The sequence below is a fragment of the Sus scrofa genome, chromosome 8 (assembly GCF_054392235.1).
Source record: "Sus scrofa isolate SSC_HxYL_T2T_F1_AM1 chromosome 8, Sscrofa_HxYL_maternal_Yorkshire_Landrace_v2.0, whole genome shotgun sequence".
Lineage (NCBI taxonomy): Eukaryota > Metazoa > Chordata > Mammalia > Artiodactyla > Suidae > Sus > Sus scrofa.
The window spans coordinates 90,238,498-90,263,581 of record NC_139390.1 but is presented as its reverse complement, the minus strand read 5'-3'; the positions used below and the strand labels follow the sequence as shown (position 1 = coordinate 90,263,581).

At 42.0% G+C, this 25,084-nt stretch overlaps 1 protein-coding gene across 4 annotated transcripts in view; it reads right to left on the bottom strand.

The window, feature by feature from the left end:
- LOC100525237 (uncharacterized) overlaps positions 1 to 25,084 on the bottom strand; it is a 151,594-nt gene that overhangs the window by 21,677 nt on the left and 104,833 nt on the right. Inside the window, exon 6 of one of the 4 annotated variants that reach the window (XR_014812884.1) lies at positions 6,191 to 6,296. The exons of the other annotated variants lie outside the window; for them this stretch is intronic. The gene's annotated coding sequence lies outside the window, so the exon portion shown is untranslated. Of the gene's footprint in view, positions 1 to 6,190; positions 6,297 to 25,084 lie in introns of those variants that run through there. 4 annotated transcript variants of the gene reach the window in all.

Sequence of the window (25,084 nt, the reverse complement as noted above, 5' to 3'; positions counted from 1 at the left end):
ACCCTGATATATAGAAATAATAAGATGTTATTTTTCTCCTACTCCTTTCTCCTACTTGCTTTAGATGAGCAAGTTTGGGGGTTTCTTTTGAAGGTAATATGAAGTTTTGTTGCCATTCTTCATTACCTTGCCAGAAAGCAGTTTGGCAATTCATAAATTGGAAAATTCTGCATTCTGGGTCAGACCCTGTATGAGGCACTGGGTAAAAAAATGTCAAAAAAGGCCCAGTCCAGATCCAAGGAAACATACAGACACCCCTGAAGGCCAGAAAAATGCCGTTATAATGGGAAAGGGAGCTGCTATGGTAACTCAGACCGTTTGGCTCTTTTTCTTTTTTTTTTTTTTTCACTTTTTTGGGGGGGCAGTGGGGACTCCGCACAGCATGCAGAAATTCCAGGCCAGGGATCCAACCCAGACCACAGCAGTGACCTGAACCACAGCCGAGACAACGCTGGATCCTCAACTGCTAAGCCCCTAGGAAACGCCACTTCTTTTTTTTTTTTTTTTTTAATGGGTAAAAAGTTAGCAAGCTGACTGGAGGTGGTGAGGGGCAGGGAAGGTTTTTACAGAGTTAATCACTAAAAGCTGCCAAAGCTCTTTATCAGAAGGGATGTAACTTAAGTTACTCACCAACTCCCAGTGCAGCTGAGGTAAGAGAAACACATTTCTCTTTGGGTGCTGGGAGGTTAGATCAAAAGTGATCCCCCAAGGATCTTATAAACATGGGGTCAGGGCACAAGCTGCACACTGGAAGGGCACATTCTTTGGAGCCTCCTGCTAAGGGTGATATTTGCCAAACCTGAAGCAAATCCCGCCTAGGTCCTCCCTGCCCCCACACGCCCCCTGCTGTTCACCGCCACCCCCCCCCCCCCCATAGCGTTTGATTTACAGCAGGAGCTTTTAAAATGCAGATTTTTTTTTCCCAGGATTTTATTGTTAGCATTTAAGTCAAGAGAACTGTGGCTTCAGGATACTTAAAGGACACTGACTCCATATCTCAAGGGTTGGTCTACACAGGACCCAACTGCAGAGTCTGCCCTTTAAAGCTTTTGCTGGTGTAGCACTAGCTTACAGAGACTGTGTTTTAAGCTGTACACTAGTACAACTCATTCTTTAGATTTATTATCCACTTTTAAGAACATTTTTTTCCTTTCTGCCTTCGACCTTTCTGTATTTGGAGTTTATATGAATCCTATTGACACTATTTGTGAGATATGCCTGTATATGATTAATGTACATGGAGGTGTTTTAAATCAAAGAATTATCGAGGGAGCGCTAGTGCATTTAATCTCTGTTTGTAGAACACAGCTCTGGTGAATGCTAAGAAAGATTTTTTTGCTCGTAAAATACAAGAAAAATACAAATAGAACAAATTAGATTGGCTCTTACAATGGGCAGGTGTTGGGTGTTTGGTGGAAACAAAAGACTAGACATTTTAGACACTCTTTCCTTGGGTCCAACTTAAAATCCACATTGTGAGAGAGCATCAACCCAAGGTATTCTTTTCACTGTCCAAACAGAGTTTCCATCAGCTCTTGCCTAAGGAAGCTAAGATCTGGAGGAAAAATGCCAGAAAGTATTAAAGTAAACTTTAGTTTTTTGACTGTCCCTGTATCTTCCCCTTTTTCTCCCAGCAAGGAGTTGGTTCACCGTGGTCTTGTTTGGAATATTCCATGAAGAACAGACAATGCATCAGATTGGACACGGTATGAACGATTTTCATGGGTGGAAGTATAAAGGCCAGGGTTGAATGAGAGCCTTTATGGAGGCTTTGAACAGTAATAAATTCTGATGAAAGGTCTCCCACCCCTGCAGACCATCTTAATCTTTTTCAGGCACACCCTAGATGGTTTACAGGAGAAGCAGCCCTGCTCTGCGGGACAGAAAGAAGAACAAAACGGGTGGACTTTCCCTCAAGCTGAGAGACAAAATTCACCCAAATTTCACAAAATGGTCTCTGGACAGAAACCAAATGAAAAATTCTTTTCATAGTTGGCCCAATGGCATGCCACCTAAAATGACCAAGTTCGTGCCCTGTGGTGTTTGTGTGCCCACAGTGAACTAGAACAGTTAGCTGCCCCGTATTGTGATTTATTTTGTATCGTGACCCAAAGCGAAATGACCTCTGCTGTATGACAGAAGATAATATGACTTCTTTGAAGCAGAGAGGAAAAAAAGGGCCATGGACTAAGTACTGGTGGCATTGAAACAAAGAGCAAATAACTTGTCACCCTAAGGGTTTCCAAGGATTGCAGCCCACGAAAGCTGAACTCTGCCTGGAATGTGATCAGGTGGCCAGGCCTGTTGTGAAATACTTCTGTGGTAGGAGCTCTGAGCTGACAGGCCATATAAAGAAGTGTTGCAGATTAGAAGCTTATTTCTTGTCAACATATCAGGGGTGGTCCTTTCGCAGCCTAGCAGTCTCAGCGACACTGAGCCTTGACCCCAGAAGAAGCAGAAAAGGCTGGCTTCAAAATAGGGGGCAGGGGGAGGAGTGGGATGGGCTGGGAGGCTGGAGTTAGTCGATGCAAACGATTCCATTTCGAATGGATAAGCAATGAGGTCCTGCTGTACAGCACAGGGACCTATATCCAGTCTCTTGGGATAGACCATGATGGAAGATAATATTAGAAAAAGAATGTGTATATATGTATGACTGGGTCATTTTGCTGTACAGCAGAAATTGACAGCATTGTGAATCAGCTATAATACATTTTTTTTTTTTTAATAAGAAAAGAAACAGGGGGAGAAAATGGGCTTTGATGACCTATCTGGATTTTAACTTGCATTCACCACAGCCTCCTAAAGGTGATGGGCGGGGGACCCGGAGGGAGGTAAGGGAGTTCATAGAAAGGGCTAGAGCTTGGGAATCAGACAGAGCCACATTTGAATCCTTTCCTCCTTACCCACTAACTGGATGATCCTGGGAAATCTCTTAGCCTCCCCTATCTCTTAGTCTCTTTGTCTCGGCCTCCTCTCTGTTGAATGGGTATAATAATACACACCTCTCAGCATTGTTTTAAGCATTACGTGAGGGCCTCCGTACCTATCAGGAGTTTTTGTCAGGGTTAAGTGGGAGAGCCTCAAAGAGAAACAGCACCATGCCTGGCTCACCCTGGTTCCCTCTTCACCTATTCCTTTAAAAGAAGAGCAGGGCAAAAGATGCTACACCTTTTTATTGTACCTATGATACAGAGCAATTTTATCTTACCAGGTACCATGCTCGGACAATTTCTGGCTTCAGTATTGACTGGATCTTACACCACTGCCTTTATCTTATATCATTGTCTGATGTGGGAGTGGGCCTTGTAATTGCTATTTTTTTTCCCAGTTTCAATTGACAAGTACTTCTCTGGCAAAGTCACAGTGACTGACTCTACCTTAATTTCTACTTGTGCTTTATGCCCTGAATTAGTGCACCCTGATCAAAGCATGATATCAAAGTAATATAATGAAGATGAACATGAAGCACACTAATTACCACTATAATATGTGCCTACAATTTAAGGAATCATTTCCCAATAGTAAGAGTAGTCAGGCAGACAGTGATTTCTAATCAAGGAGTAGCAGAGAACAGCTCTCTAGATTAACATTATAACATTGACATAAGCAAGTTCTAGTGGTTGTGTCCAGGCTGAGGGGAACTACCTACACCTTGTCTAGAAGGGATCCGTAGTGATCCAATAAAGAAATGTGAAGAAATTATAACAGTGACATCAGATACTTTGTGATCTAATCCCTACATTTTATAGAAGAAGTAACTGAGGCTCTCTGGCAGGTAGATGGCCTGCAGTTTCTGAGCATCTGAGTCAGGACATAAACCTAGGTCTCATCTCAAAGCCCTGGGCTCTTTTTTTTTGGCCACTCCTGTGGTAAGTGGAAGTTCCAGGGCCAGGGATTGAACCCGTGCTATAGCAGCGACCCAAGTCACTGCAGTGACTACCCCAGGTCCTCAATCCACTGTGCCACGACAGGAACTCCACCTGGGCTCTTTCTGAGTTGGTGTTTCAGATCTTCCCAGACTCTCCTGCTATAATTACAAGCTGGAAATAAGGTAAACATTTTCTTAAGTTTTGAAAATGTCACACACTTCAGCGCTTTCTGACAGGGCTTTCACAGAGCTGTTTAGTGACATTGGAAAAAGTGCTTTTTGCAAAAGTGAAGGCAGAGGATGGTCACTGTGGAAGAGCCATCCCAATTTTTCAGTCCCAGGAGGTATAAATAAGTACAGGGAAATAGCCACTCTTCTGAATGCACATCCAGCCCTCTTGAGGTTTCCATCATCACCAGACATAAATATCACTTAGCTCTTCTACTCATTTGTGGCCTGGTAATATACCTCACCAAGAATTAGGAATTCCTCATTTCTAAAGCTGGCTTGGCCACCCACTTACTGTGTGGCCTTGGACAAGTCACTTAGCAACTTTCTCTCGCTCTGTCTTTTTTTTTTTTTTGGATCTGAGCTGCACTGTGACCTATACCACAGCTCACGGCAACGCCAGATCCTTAACCCACTGAGCAAGGCCAGGGATTGAACCCACATCCTCATGGATGCTAGTCGGGTTCCACGACGGGAACTCCAGAACTCTAGGTTTTAACCCAGGAAACATGCTTCCTACAAAATATTGAGTGACAATATATCTGTACAAAGAGCACGGCTGGCACACGAAATCCTGATTGCTGGGAGGAGCTTTCCCTGCAGACTGTGGGAAGGCCAAAAAGCCCATGTGACTCCTTGGAAACAGGCCATTTCTCCTGTGCATTATCTTCTGGCTGTGTTGGAACTGCTTGCTCTAGAAATGAGGGTGTAGATAACCTAAGGACCCTGCAGAATGTCAACATTTATGTGTAATTGTTTATTATAAATAGTTATCTTTGGTTGATAGATAAGTCCAAGATAATGTGGCAAATTTACCTTTTCTTAAAAAAAAAAATCCAAACATTGTGAAAATAAACATTTCAGAAATAAAAAGACACTGCTTCTTTTCACTGACCGAATACTGCATTATGTTGACAGTTTTAGTATATCCTCTGCTGTAGTCTCATGTGATAATGCAAGATAACACACGTTTGTTACTAGTATTTTGCCTGCAATCCTTTCCTCTATCAAAACAGAGAAGAAAAGTCTACCCTGAACCAGTTATTCCTTAGGTAAATGGCATGAACCAGTGACGCTATGGTACAATGACAAGCAGCCAGTACAAAGCTGGAGGGGCTGTGCTTCTGGAACCTGTCTCCTGGGTCAGCATACAGCACAGCTATGTGACCCTGGGCAAGTTACTAAGCCTCTCTGGGCCTCATTTCTGCATTTTCCAGTGAAATATCCCTTGACAAAGAATCAGAAGTCCCACAGCTCACTCTGGCAGGACTAGAAAAGAGGGAACAGATTCGAGAACCCTAGCCTGTCAGCACCCATGGGACAGAAGCTAATTCTCTCCACTGCTGCCAGCAAGTCTGAGTGGCAGTAAGCATCACTGTTTCTTGTCACCACCACTGAAGCCTAGGATGCTACGAGACTGCTCGTCTCCACCCCAGGAGCTCTTCCTGGGTGTTTCACACAGAGAATAGAGATTTTAGGATGGAGGAAACAAAGGCGATGGAGAAGGGGGGAAGGGAATCTAAGGCCAAGTAGGTGGGAATATTATCCAAAGGATCCCCTCCTTCCATGGGTCTCAATCTTGAGGAATTTGTTCTTTTTGAAATTCAAGTGGATTTGAAGTTCAAGTGAACCACAGCTTTAATTTCTTTTTTCCTTTATTGCCCTGACCATTTAGGATGAAATATAATTGCATATACTTTAACAGTCTATGAGCTAGTCTTTGGGAGTCTGAAAGGCGAGAACAGCAGGAAGCTTGGTCCCTCCCCATTCTTTCTGGGTACCAACAAAGGGGACCCTGAGCCTGCTCTGGAACTTCTGCCCAGCCATGAGAGATCCAGGAGAAAGCCCAAGACAGAGCATCATTCTAAAGTGGACAGGCAAGAGAGACAGGAAGACCAAGCCTTTCGCGAGCCCTGCACATTTGGTAGTGTGGACCAAAACATAGGACAAAGAGCCTGTCAATCAGATGGTGTGGGGGGGAGGGGCAGGACATGGAGCCTAAACAAAAGCAAAGACCTAGCACCATAGACAGTGACTCAAAGTGAGGCAACAGTCTCAAACCAGAAAGGCGTCCTCATGTGTAAACAGTACCTAAGTCCAGTGCATTATCTGCCAACCATTTGAATTCGGCCGGTATCTACACAGCTGCAGAAGTGGTGACCCGGAACACTGGAGACATCACAGGTTGCCATGCGACCTGTTTAATGCAGAATTTAGTACATCACATAGACTGACCTTAGATCCCCCAATTTCCCTTATTTTCATCTTTTCAAGAAGGCTGTTGCTCTTCATATTCTACATAATTAACTTTGGAACATGTTCCCTAACAGGCTTGCTAGCATGTCTGAGCTCATTAATTCTCTGTATACTGTATAATGTATTAGTAGCAGAATTTATAATGATTTTTCTTCCTTCATCTAAATTCTTACCAAACCTAAAAAAAAGAGTGAGCAAAATCCTTAGCCCTTCAGACCCTCTCCAGGTTGACATGGAGTTAGTTATGAGCAGGTGGAAATCAGGCCAGACAAAAATCACTACCCTCATCATCATTGTCGTTATCACAAAAGAGATGCCTGTAAAAATGGTTACAAAACCTAAAACAAGCTGCCCTCATTTAAGAGGCTGTAATTTGAAAGTTCACTTCTCAATATCCGGAATTTACCACAACCCATGAGGTATCATTTTTGCCACCCAAATAAGGACATTTCAAGGGCATTTCTCAGTTTTCTTCCCCATCACAACTGAAGAAGCAGCATGAGTAGAGAATTCCAGATCCCCCTGCAGGGCTCTCACTGGCAGTCTCTAAGATTTTCCTTTGGATCTCTCCATCCTGCTCCTCCCACCTGCCACATTATGGGCCAGCTTCTTTCCAGTTCCCACGTCTCTTCTGGAAGCTACGTTTCATGGTGCACTTCAGATCTTTAATCACAATTTAATAAGCAGGACCTGGGTCCATTTTTTAAGACTAATTCTCCTCCCTACTTGCCCAGCATAATACTAGATAAGAAAAGAAATTAGGTTAAATTAAAATTGAAAGTGGATTGCCAGTGTTATTAGAATTAGCATCTTACTCTTTTTAATTATGAGAAAAAGGCTACACTTAAGAGATAGTATTCAAAAGCTAAAGGTGACTGTCATTTATTTAAGACTTAATTCTGAGCCTTATAATTTAGTGCTTTATTGAAATACGCCTATTACTTTCAACTGCTAGATTTAGATCATATATACTTGTAATCTCATATATTCTTTTTTTTTTTTTTTTGTCTTTTTGCCTTTTCTAGAGCCACACCCATGGCATATGGAGGTTCCCAGGCTAGGGGTCGAATCGGAGCTGGAGCCGCCGACCTACACCACAGCCACAGCAACATCAGATCCGAGCCGCGTCTGTGACCCACACTACAGCTCACGGCAGCACCGGATCCTTAACCCACTGAGCAAGGCCAAGGATCGAACCCATAACCTCATGGTTCCTAGTCGGATTCGTTAACCACTGGGCCACGACGGGAACTCCATATATTCTTTATTAAAACAGGTTTTTGTATTTTTTTTCCTTTTCAAAAAAAATCAAAATGAAATTGAAAAAAAATAGGTAAGTGATTCATCTTTCTTAGAAAGTAGCGAGAAGCTTAACGTGAAATTGAAAGCAAAGACATGGGTTAAAGATGCTTCAATCAGGAATGGAGAACTTAAATTCTCTGTTACAGTTACTGTTAGCAACTTAGGGGGTGGAAATTGGAGATTTACAAAGCTAATGTATACCTCAGGTTTCCCAGGCTTTTCTGACATAAGACAACCTGTGGGTCACATAGTCATCGAAGTCAAAATGTCCCTTGGTCTCAACATGGCATCTGCCTTTTTCTTCCACTACTGCTCTGCCTCGGCTTTCAAGTCCTCTGCACACTCTGAAGCAAACCAAACTGCTATTGTGTGGCATCTTCCTCCACTCTTTTCTCTTTCCAAGTTTAAATAATTGGGTCTTGGCGATTTTACAGATTTCATTCAACGGTGTCCAAACGCTAGTTGTTAATATGTCAGCTGTATTCCATGTTGTTTTGCATCTTCTGTCTAGAGTGGAGGTCTACAAAGTAAAGCTCTTGGGTCAGCTGGTCCCAGCCTTTTTTTTGCACAGGCCATAAGCTAAGAATTTTGTTGATACTTTTAAAGGGTTGGAGGAAGAAGAAGAATAAGAAAAGGAGAAGGAGGAAGGAGACGGAGAAGGAGAAGGTAGCAACGGCCTCAGGGCCAGAGGCCATAGGTGGCTTATAACATGTAAAATACTTTCCAGGAAAATTCTACAGACCCCCGGTCTAGAAAGACGGTTCTCTTGCCATAGCATGTGATTTCTTTTTTTTTTTAGATCATTTAGATCAAAGACATGAGGAAATTGCAAAAAGAAAAACTTGGCCAAATCTGACCTTGAGACAAAGGAACTCTTGAATGAAGCCTTTTATAAATATTTTCCCTCTTGCAGCAACCATTGCTGGTTGCCTTCCCAGCAGACATCCTCTCTCAATTCTGATCAAAAATCAGGGAGCCACATGCTTCAGGGGAGCTGGTCCTTCACATCCTCAGGGAAGCAAGTTTGGAAGAATCTAAGCAATGTCATTTCATCCCCTTTGACAGTGATGGTTTTTGGGACTTGGCACAATTTGTACATCTGGCCAATAAAACATAAGGGTAAGTCAGCTGTGGGATGCATGAAAATGGCTTCTTTTCTTTGAAAAGAGAAGCCAAGGAAAGAACATGTCTTTTTCTTCCCCTGCCACCTTTGGACATGACTGAGTGAAGACATGATGTCCAGAATTACTGTTGCTGTCTTGTAACCCACAGGCAGAGGAATGTGGGAAGACTAGAAAATTGGTGACAACAAACAAACAAATAAACCAAAAATCCCAACAGCAAAATATCTCACAAGCTATCTACCTGGAAATTTAGTATGTAAGGTAATGCAATTTCTCTGTTGTGGAACCAAATTTAGTTGCTTTTTTTGACCCTGTCCCACCTCTTTCAGTCCCGAAGCATTCCAATACAGTCTGTATAGGCAACAGCTTTTAGGAGAAACATCTTGGCTACCATTATCTTTGCACAATAGAGCACAAAAAGGAAAACTGAAATGCTGATCTTGGCCTAATGAAATGGGGCGATTTATTAATTTATCCCTTAAGACACAACCACTTTTAATCTAGGTTAACTTCATCTCTGGATGTAGCTTGTACCACTAATTCTTTTTTTTTTAATTTATTTTATGGCTACACTTGCAGTATATAGAAGTTCCTGGGCAAGGGAACAGCGGGAAACGCAGACTAATCCTTGATTTAGAAGAATGGTCTTCAAGAAAGAAGACAGAATCTTCTTAACTATTAGTAAGTGGATGGTTTCTGTTGTGTCCAGAAGGAAACTAGATTTTGACATCATTGATCAAAGTTTCTAAACATTACTCAAAGACATACGTATCCTTTCATCCATAGATACTTCTGAATAATACAACTGGCAGACCAAGTTTCCCTTGTGGCAATTCTGCTGCTCCAATCTGGCATTGTCACTGCAGCAGCTCAAATCGCTGCTATGGCTTGGGTTCCAGATCTGGCCCAGGAACTTCCACATGCCAGGCATGGCTAAAAACCAAAAAATAAAACAAAAACAATGGGCAGATCGCATAAATGCTAAATTCTTGAGGGAGATTAATTTTTAAAAGTCGGAAGTAAAATTCCCAAAAGGGCAAAGCAAAACTTAAAATCCCTGAAGCTCACTCCCCCCGCCACCCATTTCCACCCCCCAACCCCACCCCCAGCTCCCACTGCCTCACACACTTCCTCACCCATGTTGACATATTCTGCAACCACCCCACCTCCGCCCCCAATCCAGCATGCTGTTGGCCATGTGTGTTACCACGCTTGCAAGAAGTTACAATAGTTTATTCTAAATGTCTTGGCTTTTACAGCCTAAATTGAGGCCTTTAGCGGCACTTGGAAATTATTTTTGTGGTTGAGTTTTATAGATAACACATTTCCCACCCCTACCCCTTTCTGCTGGCTCCTTCAGAAATTTGGTTGAAGGAAACCACACAGAATTCTGAAATCTGTAGGCCAGGTGCCCACATCACAGTAACTAGGATCACCATACTGGTGGCTTTTGGCAGGACATCAAAGTCTGTGCTTTCTCCTATTATCATTCCTAACAGGAAATTTGACTCCAGTGAATATATATAATATTTTCAGTAGCTTTAACTCATAACCCATTAATTACTTTTGGTTTTATTTATTGTGCTTCTGGTATTTCTCTTAAATTTAAAACTCTCCAAGAGTCTTTTAATTTTAATATTCTACTACTATTTATGGGAATTTGTAGCAGGGATAGCTGTAGTAGTAAGAAGAGAGAAACCGATGAAAGATTTTTGTCACTCTTCTCTTCCTAGATCATCGAAGCTACCAACTTCCTTACATTGAACATTGTCTCGATTTCAGCCCAGGGTACGTTCCTGCCTCTCCCTCAGCACACGCATAGACAGGCTAATTCATTTACTGGCTCACTTGCTCATTATGCCACAAACATTTCTTCATAAGGTACCATGAACCAGACATTTACAAGGCCCTGGGGGATTCAGTGATGAACAAGGCAGACCCAAGCCCTGTCATCATGGAACCACCAGTACTTCACAGGAGACAGATCCAAAACAAGGAAAAAACAAAAAACAAAAAAACAAAACAAAAAAAAACAAACGAAAACTATTACAAGTTGTTCTAAGTGTCATAAAGGAAACCAACTGGGGAGCAGAGAGGAAAATTGGCTATTTTTTCCTTGGCAACGATTGGCTAGGGAAGGCATCAGTGAGTAGGTGAGCTATGAAGGGATGAGAAGCCAGCCATTGGAACAGTGTAGTTAAGATTGTCTCCAAAACCCTGACTCTAGTCTCTAGTTTTCCAAAATTCATATTCAGTGTGCTTTCAGCTGGAAGAATCTTCATTGTCTTCGTGGTTCCCTCTGACAAACTGAGCAGAACCACAGGGGGGAAGCGTTTTCTCTTCCAACTCTGGGCCTCAAACATAAAATGTGTGAAATGATTTCTCTATTGGAACAGAATCTCCAAGAAACTCCAAGGAGTAAAGGATCCTTCCTGGTAGAAATCTTCCAGGATGACACACACCCAAGCATGTTGGTCTGATCTCCCTCCCCCTTTTCTGTACTTCCTTCATATCCTCATTCTATCTGCTCGTGCTCCAGAAGGTCAGACTCTTTTCCTTAAAAAGAAATTGCCTCACTAAAGCATCAGTGCAATTGGAACTGCTTAATCTTACTGTATTCTACTATCTGCGTTTAGTTATACTGACTCAAAACTTTTCATCCCCACATCATAGACATACAAAGCATTGTTCTTCACCCATCTGTAGTGGGTTGAATGGTGAACCCCCAAATGATATATGTACATGTCCTCACTCACAAAACCTGTAAATGTGACATTATTTGGGAAAGGGGTACTTGCTGGTGTAATTAAGCTGAGGATCTCAGGATGAAATCATACTGGATTAGGGTGGACCCTAAATCCACTGCCAAGTCCTACAGGAGAAGAGAAGAGGGAAGAGTCACAGACACACAGGAAGCCACATGAGGGCAGAGACAGAGAATGGAGTGATGCTGCCATGAGCCAAGGAGTGTGGCGGGGGGCAGAAGCTGGAAGAGGCAAAGAAGGATTCTCCCCTAGAGCCTTAGGAAGAATCATGGCCCTGCCAACACCTCGAATCATATTTCTGGCCTCCAGAACTTTGAGAGAAACATTTCTCTTTTTCCAAGCCATCGAATTTGTGGTCTTTTGTAGGTGGCTGTAGAAAATGAAGACATCATCTGAAGACTAGCTGATTTTTAAAGGTTAATAAAATTAAAGTTGGCCTTTACTTCAGTTTATTTTTACTTTTTTTTTTCTCTTTGGTCTTTTTAGGACCTCACCTGCTGCATGTGGAAGTTCCCAGGGTAGTGGTCGAATCAGAGCTGCAGCTGCTGGCCTACATTACAGCCACAGCAACACTAGATCTGAACTGTGACTGTGACTTACACCATGGCTCATGGCAATGCTGGATCCTTAACCCACTGAGCAAGGCCAGGGATTGAACCCGCATCCTCAAGGATCCTATCGCTGAGCTGGGTTCATTACTGCTGAGCCATGATGGGAACTCTTATTTTATTTTAATGAAAGGAAAAAAAAAAAAAAAGCAGGAGTTCCTGTGGTGGCTCAGCAGTAATGAACCCAACTAGTATCCATGAGGTTCGATCTCTGGTCTTGCTCAATGGGTTAAGGATCGGAGTTTCCACAGGCTGTAGTGTAGGTCATAGACAAGGCTCAGATCTGGTGTTGCTGTGGCTGTGGCCAGCAGCTGCAGCTCTGATTTGACCCCTAGCCTGGGAACTTCCATATGCCATGGATGTGGCCCTAAAAAAATGAACAAACAAACAAACAAACAAAAAAAGAAAAAGAAAAGAAGAGCAATTGACAAGAGATGAACTAGCTTAACAAGCTTACATTGCATGTTGCACAGAGTATCCCCAACAGGCAAGCTCCACCCCAGCTCCAAGACTGTGTTCTTAGAGCACAGGTGCATCTGAGACCCAGCTGGCCCCTGTGCTCCACTCGATGGATGGTGGCATGAAAGAATGGAAGGACAGCTGAAATGGGAATCAGAAGCTGAGGTGATTACCGTCCCTGTGGACTCTGGGTCTTGAGTTTCTGTCTATGCACTTCATGGTGGAGAGATCTTAAAATGGTAAAAATGAAATAATAACATAATAGCTGCAAAACGAGATGGGTAATAATGCTCCATGGCGGGGGCAGGGGTGGTGGTGGAAACTCATGTTATTAGAGAAGAGAGGAAAAGAAGGAAGATTTGTACCAACTGCCATCCTGCAGACATCCAGGCACCTGAATAAGGAAGGAGAACCCTCACTCCAAAGGGGCCTGGGTGACCTCTTCAGAGCCCACAGTTTCCAACGCTGCCAAGTCACTCGGAGGAATTTCCAAAAGTCACAGGTCCACCACCGTTCCTTCTTCCTCACAGAGAAGTGATGTGAAAAGTACAGGTCATGCTTGGCTACCTTTGGGGGGGATTTAATATTCAGAGGTAACAGCTTTGTTGCAAATGCCAAACTCAGAATTAAACACCATTCCTGGCCATCATGTCTGTAAGTTGGTACTTTCTGGGAGTCTTTGGAAGACATCTGAACACCCTGAATTCCACCCAGTCCTACTCTGTGGGCCAAGCCTGTGGATGTTCCAAAAGAAACCCAGAGCAGCCGAGGTGGCAGTTTTGAGGAAGGTCTCAGAGGATCCCCCTGCCAAAACGAAACCAGCTGGGTAAACTTCATGAGCAGACCCACAGCTCAGCTGACTAGCCCCAAAAAGACATCAGCCTTGACAAGAGAGGGCCCCGGTTTCACTTCCATTTCAGTGGAGTAAACACAGAGCTAGTTCAACACACCTGGTGGAAGATGCTACAGTCCTCTAGTGCCTCCAGGCCCAGAACAGACAGAAAAGGTGTTACGAAGGGAGCGCAAAAGAAAGGAGAACATACATAGGCTTGAGATGGACCCAAGTTTCCAAATAAATGCTTTAACACGAGCCCAAAGTGTGTTTAGGGAGGGGTTGATTCTTCTTGCCTATCAAAATTAAATTATATTTTTAATGAAAATATCTTCTGTTTAAAAATATTTTCTTAAATTATTTTTTATTATTACTCAATGAATTTTATTATATTTATAGTTATACAATGATCATCACAACCAAATTACATTCGTGATTTATGTGACTTGTCACGCCAGCTGCAGGACTTGATGATGGCCAATTACAGCGAAGTGGAAAGAATACTGAACTTACCTAGGACTGGGTTCCAGTCCTAGACACGGTCACTGGGGAACTCAGCTGGTTAAGAGGCACATGGTCCTGCCCAAGCCTCAGTTTGCTCATTTGTAAAATGTGGGAGCATAGTTAGGATACTGTGTTCCTTCTTTTTCTGGCCACAGCCCCGGCATGTGGAAGTTCCCAGGGCAGGGGTTGAACCCATGCCACAGCAGGACCATGCCAGGTCCTTAACCCACTGAGCCACCAGGCAACTCCTGGAGCCCCTTCTTAAACACATATTTAGAGAACACACCTATTTAAAGAAATCATTTGAGAATAATGATTACTCAACTACATTAATAAATAATTCAGGTTTTAACAACTTTCAAATCCACTGCCAATAATGCAAACTCCCATAGAAATCAGTCCCATGGAAGCTTATCTCATTGGGCTCTCATACGCACTAGAAATGTGTTCATTACTGTGGTAAAGTTTTGCACAGTAACACTTAAAGAAGGACTCAGTTTTCATAGGAGGAAGATGCAATGGAAATAAGTGACCATGATTCTGCAAAAGAAACAAACATATAAAGCACAAAGGATGAGCATCTGAAAGACTCAAAACGGGCTTCTTACTCATATAAAAAAGTAGTCATGTAAAAGGCTAATATAAAAAATTCACATTGTAAGAAAAATAGGAAAGAATAAAAATCAAAATAACTTTACATGTTGGCAACTCTGAGTAAAAACCAGAGAAGAAAGATCAAAGGGTACATCCCTATCTATGAACATGGGATTTATGGCTGTTTATCCATTATAGAGAGGCCTTGATGGCTTTTGCTCTTAATCTTAGGATGGACCTTTTTAGCTATATTTTCATTTTTGCCTTTCGCACATTTCTAAAAATCACCCACACTGACACTCTGACGAAGAGTCCTGCGATTGTGAAGGAAGCGGTCCAGTTTCCTTGCAGCAGAATAAGCCAACAAGGTCTCCCTTCCCTCTCCAGGGTTCCTTTCCTTCTCCCTTCCCTCTGCAAGACACTTGTGTCGCCCCAAAAACCCTGCAGTAAAAAAAGGAAAAATGAAAAATGAAGACAGAATCAGGGGCCGCCGTGGGGGATTAGATGAACACAAGCAAAGCAAACCTGCCTCTCTGAGGCTTCTTCCAAAGCAACCCTCCTGCTTAAGGAGAAAAGTCGGGGGTCCCGGGGTTGGGGGACAGGGGTCTGCCATCTACCGACCCCCGCCCATCACCTACTTCCCCCTTCTGTGGTCATTTTCACAAGTCAGCAGGGGGAGAGGGAGGGAGGCGAATCCAGCACATGGTCAAAATAACCTAGCGTTCTGTGCCAAAAGGAAATGTGGGCTAAGAACTCTAATGAGAGGGTAAGCAAAGAGCCGTGCTTCCCAGCAGTGAGATGTGTCCGCGCAAGAGAACAACAGCCTTGCTGGCCCTGGGACAGGCCAGAGACTTAATCTGTAAATCATGGTGAAGCCCAAAATGTCAAAAAAAAAAAGAAAGAAAGAAACAGTGGCCACCCCTGGAGTAAAGGCATAAGACCACAAAATAACCTCCTGCGGATAACCCATGCGAAAAAGCAGAAGAGCCCTGGCGTCCAAGTGAGGGAAAGGGTAGCTTGCCAGGACTTAATTACATTGAATCAAGATGGCAAAGAATGATGAGCACGTGTCCCATAATCCCAAATGAAACACACACACACACACGGACACCCACACGCCCCACGCCTGAGAATGCGTGACTGTACCTTCCATTCTCTCCCTTTCTAAGCCTACCCTAACATTTCTGGCACGGGCCTGAAAGTCATTAGGAATTTAGCTGAAACGTAAAATTTTACTGCGGCGCATTGGTAGCTATTATGAGGTATAAATCTGTGTGGCTCTGGCAGGTTGAATTCCCTCCTCCTCCCCTTCAGCATGCTACCAAAAGCATTTAACAGTGCTGGGGGGTTGGAGACTCACATTTTGAAATTAAATTAGAGACATGAGAATACTAAAATACCCCTTCTTTTCTGGATCCACGCTAACCATTCTGCACTGCTTTCCTGGGCCGCGATACCACAAGAGAAAATGTGATCTTCTTCAGGAAATTTGGATTTGGTCAACTGCCTTGCAGAAACTGCAGTGGACAAAATCGTCAGGGCCACCAAATTCTGTGTTTGCTTGGCTCACATTTATCATATCTGCCCGGGGCCCATCACAGTCAGGGGTCATTAGAAAACACAGATACCTGACTCATTCATCCCAATAGTTTCCCTATAAAACTAAGCATAGAGGAAAACCAGGTCTACAATTGTTTTTATTTTATTTTCAGGAGAATTTTATTATATTCTTTCCATTTGTTTCAAGATTTTCTTCAAAATCCTTCTTGGAATCTTCAAGTCTTCAGTGTAAACATATTATTGATTTTTGTTTTTTAAAAAAATTTTAGTATAGTTGATTTACAATGTTGTACCAATTGCTGCTGTACAGCTAAGTGACTCATATATATATGCATACACACACACACACACACACATATATATGTATGTATGTATTCTTTTCCATCATGGTCTATCTCAGGAGATTGGACATAGTTCCCTGTGCTATACAGCAGGACCTGTTGTTAATCCTCATATGCTTTTGAGCATTGTACCATTAACACCTGAGACCTGAATGTATATTATTGGAGTGACTCAGTAGAAGATATACTGGAAATACACAGAAATCCTGTGCCCTTAGCCAGGGGGTAGCAAATATAAAAGCTTATTCCATCACTGCCATTCCTGTGCCAATAGCAGGTATTATTAATAGGTTATAGAAGTAGTACAAGCCTTAGGTGAACCTTGACCCAGGAGTCCTTTCTGATTGACTCAAAACACAAGCTGAGCCTTTTTCTCAACACCAGTCTGCAGGTAACCATGATGGATTTATCACAGTTAGCACATTGCACACCAAAACTCATTGGCTTTCTCAGAATAGGAGCTACAGTTATTCATTCTGTCTCTTTGGCACCGATCTCAGTACCTGGAACACAGTCGGCCTCAGAAAACATTTATTGAATGCCACTGAACTATCGGGCCCTGCTGTTAATTCTAAGAGCTTCCTATACTAAGTGACTTCCTTTCCGCATTTTATTTTCCTAGAAGATTGGTATTATGCTAATTACAGTCACCTTATTATTGTTAGCAAAGTAAATTAAACTATTCAATGTCACCAACACCATTAAATGTTTATTTAGAAATAATACTCTCTGCATGACTTAAAGCAAAATAAGTAGGATGTCTCCACTCTCTCATTGCTTGGAGTTTGGAATGGAGTAGCCTCAAATACAAATGAAGATGGCCTGTGTGATTTTCTATAGTTATGGTCCCTTCTAGAGAGCAAGGCCAGTCACCTTTATCAATTTTGTATAATTCCATGGTATAATGGAAATTTTCCTCATCTGTTTAACAGAGTAGAATGCCTTTACATTGTGTTAAGAATGCTATTAAGGATGTTGGTCTGTACTTTACGTCTTTGCTAGTGAGAATACTTTCAGTAAAAAGTAGCAGAAAACTTGCCTCAATGTGTTTAAACTATAAAGGAGAATTCACTGACTCAGGTGTTTAAAAATAACAGAGGGAGGGTAGACTACAAGTAAACCTTGACTGAGCTACTCAAATATGTATTCAAGATCTTTTTTCTTTCTGTTTTTCTTCATAGGATTCATCTTAAGCCTGGCTTACCTTGTGGTCCCAAAATAATTGCAACTGCACCAACCGTAACTTACTCCCTTATTAATTTCTTTGACAACAGCATCAATGTTCTAACATTTCTAGGAAAAGAACAGATATTTAATCTGTTCGGATGGCTTAAATTAGAGGGCCTAAAATATATATCCGAACCTTAACAAATTATTATAATCAGTGAATAGATTGCACTGATTAATTAGCCTAAGTCATATGCTTCACCTTAGACCCAGATGTATAATCATTTTTCTCAGAATTATATAGATATCAGGTGTTGTTATGGAAAAGAAGATAAGGAAAAAAAAAAAAAAAGTCAGTCAGCAAATATCTACCATAACAGCATCTCTTTCTGATGAACCAAGGTAGAAACTCCAGTGTGATCTAATAACCAAGAAGAGCTGTCAATATCCTGAGCATCTGCTAAGTTTCATCTTACAGATGAAACGCAGGGTTCTGTTCAAAGGATGCGAAGGTTCATTCTTGCTCACAGTGAGCAGTGTGAGGAAAGCAGGTGGAGCAATGGGCAAAGCACATTTGCGAACATTAGGAATGTTTAGGGGGGGATTGATATCAAATTAAATGCATCCCAGTTCTGCCTTTTTTTTGCATTTTTTTGCATTACACAAAAAACTTGTAAAGAGTATTCTGAGATAGTCATAAAGTCAGTCTTTTTAGGGAACTTTTATTCAATGTCCACAGTATGAGGTTTCTATATAAAATGGGCTCTATTTGTTCCATAGGGACTTAAGGGACAAATGTGCTATCATCATAAAATGTAAAGTCTTCCCCAGAGTTTCCACTATCAATCCTTAAAGCAGTCCTCTTAAGGCAGTTGATAACGTTTTTAAGTAGAGAAGAGGGAAGGAAAAAAATACAGAAGGAAGTATGATTATATTTTTCAAGAAAGGGAATTAAGTCTATGTGAAGTTAGGGAACTGATCTAAAAAGTAAAATTAAAGTTTTTTCAGTGAAGAAGAAAAAGATATAGAGTAAAAATGAAAATCAAGAGGCAACAACATGTCATAGAAAATAAAGACTTCCGATTTAAAGTTAATTGTGTACAGAGAGAAATAAATCGAGTTGTAGACCCTCAGTGAGAATAAGGAGAGAAGAGCATTAGAGAAGGAAAAAGAAGTTTTCATACATTAGTGGTCTAATAAAGCCATTTAGATTCTCTTTAACGCATTAAAACTCTCTCTCAACTGAAATGAACCTGACTTATTTCACTGTCTGACCAGCCTCTTCCTGTTATCTTAGACTCGTCTTTCAGGCTGGACAGCTGAATGTTCACCCTTAGTCCTGAAGAACTGGCACGTCTGCTTTGCAGAGTGCACAGTGACAACTTCAGGGGGGACAGCAAGGGACGGAGGGCCTACTGCAAGCTCAAACCTAAAATAAACAGAACAGAGGCACTAGTGGATACTTAAAAAAGGAATTTATGGCCCATTTCCTCATTTCCCCTAGGATTTTGCTTGTGAAAATAAATTCGATATTTGCAGCATTAAAAAAATATATATTTTTCAAAAAGAAAACAGGCCAAAGTTTCATGTGCCTCATCCACCATTCCAGCAAGACACCCAAAATGTAATAGAGTCAGTGGGACCTTCCATCAGGGCACTGGCTCACAAGTCACCAGTCTGTGGAGCCACCCACACCTGAATATACGGTGAAGGTGACCTGGACAAGCCAGGCCTGCTCACTGGTGTCAAATTCCAGGACACCTTATCCATGGCCAAATAGAGGGCTGCTGCCATGAGGGCAATTTACATTAGGCTAGTAGTCTTTCCTTTATTGTCAGTTTATTTCTCCACAACATTTTTTGCCTCCTAGGGAATAGAAATGGTGACGTCAAGCAAGATAAATCATGGTGTCATAAAATATATCCCATTTATTTAATGGCTTTCCAGCTTAGAAATGTTGCAGACTTTGAAATTCTATATAAGTCACAGACTTTGTATTTCTAACATGCCTTAAAAGCCCACTCAGCCCCCTCCCCAGCTGTTGAGGACAGGAAGTAAAGAAAATAAGACTTTTTCCTGCTAATCCTCCTAAGAGGAGTTGAGAGAGCCAGCAGAGCCATTTTGCAATTTTGCTGGGAAACAAGGATTAGCATCTCTAAGAGACACTACCAGATTGTTTGATTAGTGTTGCTGAGTTATTTTAGACGGGCTCCAAATAACACTAGCTTGAGGTTAGATGGTGCACCTCAAAACTTGTCTCTGAGAAGTTACTGAATGCTGGCTGACTGTCTACTTCTCGTATAGCTCTTCCTAAAGCCCTTGGACAAGGAGTTTGGGACTAGAATGCCATCCACCCATTAGAGGTATTTCGGACTTTCAAACTTTAAAGGCAAATTCCTTAGTTTTCTGGCACTCATTTAATACAAGAGCAAAAAAGATTCAATTAGAAAATGTGAAATCACTCAGAAGTCAGAGAAATTCTCTTTCAGGGAAGAGGTTTGTCAAAGCTACAACACTTCTTGAGGACAATCAGCCAAGCCGTCGAGGACACAGACATCTATCTATTCAACTTGTTTCCTGTATCTACCTAGCACAGGATGCGACACACAGTAGGTGTTCAAGAAATATTGAATGAACAAATTAATGCATTGATGGCAATTTTGCCAAAGCGTCCGGTCTTTCAAACATTTCTTTTGTCTATTGTAAGCTAAATATGTATTGTGAGTATTTCATTGTTAGCCCACATGTTTCCAAAGTCAGGAGTTTTTTTCATACCTGTCATTCATTCCTCAATTAATTAATTCAATGGGAACTTATTAAACAAGATTATACACCATGGTGTAAATTAAGTGCTATAAAACAATCGTCCAGGGAGTTCCCATCCTGGCACAGCAGAAACAAATCCAACTAGGAACCATGAGGTTACGGGTTTGATCCCTGGCCTTGCTCAGTGGGTTAAGGATCCGGTGTTGCTGTGGCTGTGGTGTAGGCCAGGAGCTGTAGCTCTGATTCGACCCCTAGCCTGGGAAACTGGGAACTTCCATAAGCCTCAAGTGCGGCCCTAAAACGAAACAAACAAACGACAACAAAAGCAATCGTCCATATTTTTAAGTACCACATATAGTAAACATAGATTTTACTTGCTTTGACTATTAATTCAGAAGTCAGAGAAGTTGTAGTAGGTATAAGGTCAACAGAATTATTAAATGAGTAATAGTGGCCTTCGAAAGTGGGAAAAAAAAAAAACAAAAAACCTCTTTCTATATATACTAGCTTTCCATGCCTTTTCTGCATTTTGTTTTCAAGTACTTTTTGAATCCATCACTTTATCAACAAACTGCTATAATTCATCTACTGGTGTTAAGAGCCCCTGAAACTTTCCCACTAAAGAATGGAAAGAAACTATTAGAATATCTTAACTTATTCCTTGAAGTGGATTTCTTAAAATTTTACTTTAGTTTTGATTCACAGTGCTTTGGGGAATGACAGTTCTTATCGACAGCAGTGCGACTGCAAATTGGATTTGCACAACATAACAGTGCTGTAAAACACACCAGCACATTTAAGACACAAAAGATCCACATGTCATACCTCAGACCTCTAAACAGCCCTCCTACTATACTCCATCATGACTGACCCTTTAGATACAAAAGGTTGGTTTCCTTGACGTTTTCTAGCCCCCCTCTTTCTCTTTGCAGTTATTTCATAGAAGCCTGAGGGGTGCAGGAAAAAACTGAGTATTAATTGCTAGAGTTTATAAACAGAGAGCTCACTGAAGATTTCAACCCATGCTAAACATGTCTCTTTTTCTAGGGTTTTTGGGCTTTTTTTTCCCTTAAAATACTTAGATAATTGCATCAGCTCTTCATTTTGCTTGTGCTGACAGCCTGAAAGCATAATGTGATCATCCCAGCTGGACGTCTCTGGTTCTTTCTTGAACCGTCTTGTGACAGTAAAAATGGGTGGTCTTCTCTGTGGATCAGAAACTCTGGTGGTTAATTCAGCATCTGAGCCACCAAGTGCAGCCCTACCAATTGCCTCAGAAGCTCTCCAAGAAATCTAACAAATCGAACAGAGCTCGTGGCCAATTACTTCCTACTCTCTCTTCATCGGCAATACTCCAAAAGATATTTTCCACTATGAAATAGGAATTTTGGAAAGTTCTGTAACCTTGTTTGCACAGGACTGACATTTACACAATCGTGAACAATACTTTATGTGCTACTTGGGATTTCTTTCGAGAACTTTTATCCAAGCGCTGACCTGGCTTAACCCTACTTAACTTGTAAAAAATGAAGGGATTACAGGAGAAGGTATATGGCCATGGGCCATTGATGGATTACACTTTCCCTTGGTTGTGTTTTCTTAGAGCCTTTGAACTGTGGATTGAGTGCAATCTCACTTAATGTTCCCTCTTACAGATCTTGTCTTGTTACAATAGCTGATCTTCTGGGGTTGGGAAAATGGGGAAAGAATGTGCTGCACTTACTTTGCTTCTAAATGGTACACCTTTGCAAGGAGAAGAGATGTTTCCTTCCTAATGTTCTGGGGACCTTCTCTTCTGCAACTATATAAAGGTTCTGGAGCCCTGTTTTTAATTTTAAAACCCAGGGCTGGAGTTCCCTTATGGCTCAATAGACTAAGGATCCAGCATTTTCACTGCAGAGGGTCTGGTAGCTGCTGTGGTGTGGGTTCAGTCCCTGACCTGGGAACTTCCATCTGCTAAGGGTGCAACCAAAAACAAACAAACAAACAAAACTCAGTGCTGCCAAAGGGTGGAGAAATTATCCCTCTACTTAGCTTCCTGGTGAGAACTATAAAATCATATATGCTCTTTGTCCTGGAAACTCCAATTCTAGAAATTCGTCCAAAGGAAATAATTAGGATGTGTGCAAAAACTGAATCACTAGGATAGTCATGGCAGCATTGTTTATGGTACAGCAAACTTGAAAACACACAAGGACAAAATGAAATGTATCCATACAACTACAGAATGGAAAAGTAGGCAGCCATAGAACTCTATATAGAATTCTTAAAGTGTCTGTAATATTGACTTTGACAGATTATCTCAATGTGTTGGTGAATTTAAAAAAAAACAGTCCCATTCTATACTAAATGATCTCATTTTTGGAAAAAAAAAAAAGTTGACTAAGTATGTGCCTTCGCACAAAAGAGCAGGATATCTCTAAAATATGAATAGTTTTGTGGCAGACTATGGGTGATACTTATTTTCTTCCTCTGTCTTATTTATATTTTCTAATTTTTTGACTGCAACAATATATACTTGTCTAGTAATAAGAATATTTTAGGTTTGGGTTTTTTTTGGGGGGGGCATTGTTTTATTTTGTTTCTCAAGTAAATGAAGTCAAATGAAGCTTGAAAGTCAGTGGACTGGTAGAGCTCACCTACATGTGTAGGGAGAAAGGTCATAGAAGGAATTTTGAACTTGGCTTCAGGCCTGAAATGGAGGCTCAGCTCTGCCCACACAGTCTCAGTGCGAATCAGCACATCCTTAGCTGAGCACAGCACTCTTCCTCCATAGGACAACATCGTCTCCCAGGATCACAGGCATGGCCAGTGAGTATCAGCAGATAGCGCAAAATAGCAGGTCAGGTGGACAGAACTAGCTGAGGCATCATCGTAATCATATCACCGTCCTGACCTTCAGATGGTTACATATGGACAATGCAGCCTGCTTGTCCATTTCCATCCATGAATTCAGCCCCAGTAGATGTGCACAGAGCCATGGGGCCAGCTCTGTGTTTTCCAGCCTTCATTTCCAGTAACCCAGTTAGCTTGCTGCAAACTACACACCTGCAGGCTGTATTGCCTCCGACAATTCCTGCACTTTGAAGCCTTTCCTTGTGGATGTTAAATATGCCCTCCTAGACACAGTGGGCTCTGTTTTCTTTTTTCCGCAAGAATGTCACGAGAGCCACATGAAGGAGTGTCTTGTTTCACAAATCCACAATACCCTGAGTCGCCACTCCAGAAAATTTCCTCCCACAGGCTCCACGTGGGAGAGCCCCTTTATCTTCAGATTTCCTCCTGCTTATCTAGTTCCTGTCCCCAGACTGATAAAAAATGAAAGTCTAAGACGGAGTTTGTTATGTCTGAAGATTTCGTTGCCCAAGCCATGGGGGCCCACACTGTTAGTTTTGGAGTCACGTTTCTTGGCCTTCAAGCCTGCAGAAAAGAACTTGGACTTACATGAGGGAAACAAGTTTTTCTCAGGTAGCTGGAAAGGAGGATGCTGTTGATGGCCCAAGAAGAGTCTTCTTCCCACTGGAAAACGACAAACCAAGTCACCAAGTGGGATATCTGCCTTGTTGGAACCTTCTGGGCTCCCTGTCCTTTAAGCTAAGAATGATAAGCCCAATGTCTAATAATTCTTACTTTATGCTGGATATTTTTAAAAATATGAAAAGCACTTTCATTAAGTGCTTGGGACCCAGTCTATACCCAGTTCAACAAAAAAGTCTTTTTTTTTTTTTTTTTTTCCCATGCCAAATGCCAGGCATTTATTTATTTACCAGGTTAGGTAAGGATGTGGGATCTTGCTGACCAGAGGAATAAAAGTGGTTTTAGGACAATACACACATGTCCTCAACCCTCCTGCTGAGCATTAGGTGGGGAGTTTGGCTGCCGTCAAGTCTGATAACCAGAGAGCCCTCTGTTCTTGGCTATGCATCCCAGCGCCTCAGGGGATAACATTTTAAATCATTTAAGGCATGGTAAATGATGGCCAGAGGAACTGCTTTGGCCCAAAGAGACAAAGGGACAGTGTTGGAGAAAGAAAAGCAGTGGTATTCTTGCTTCATTTTAAAATTAATAGAGTCAGTTATAGTTCCTAAGCACACTTGGAATTCCAGCTGCCAGAGAATGGGCTTGAACACTGAAAGCCCTCTTTAATCCGTGGACCCCGGACAGGTAGTGGTGTTCTCCAGCAAGCAGGGCACAGGTAGCGGCACAATAAAGCCAGCAAAGAGCGCCTGCCAGGAAGCTTCAACACTGTCCTCAGGGAACTGCCTCCACACAACTGGCAGGCTTTGATCTCTGCTGAGACTGCTCGGGGGTGCCAACGGTGTGGTGGGTGTCCACGAGTTCATTTTACAGAGACCATCAAAGCCGCTTTCAGATGCTAAAGACTAACAACCTGGCTTCTATTTGAACAGCTAGCAGCTCTTCAAACTGTCTAATTCTCAGAGCCTATTAAACAGAAAGAGAGCTAAGAAATAGAGAGTTATGTTGAGTCCTGGACAGAAGCAAAGGGAGAATAAGCCAGCCGGATGGGGGTGGGGGTGGGGGTGGGGGTGGGTGCTTCTGCCGCTAGCCAGCATCATCTAAACATCAGATTCCTGACCTTTAAAATAAACCATCACTAAGTGTTACACCACGGGAGTACATAATTCGAGAGGATCATGATTTGACCAAGCATGTGCATTAAACATTAAAAGATTCACCAAAATATCA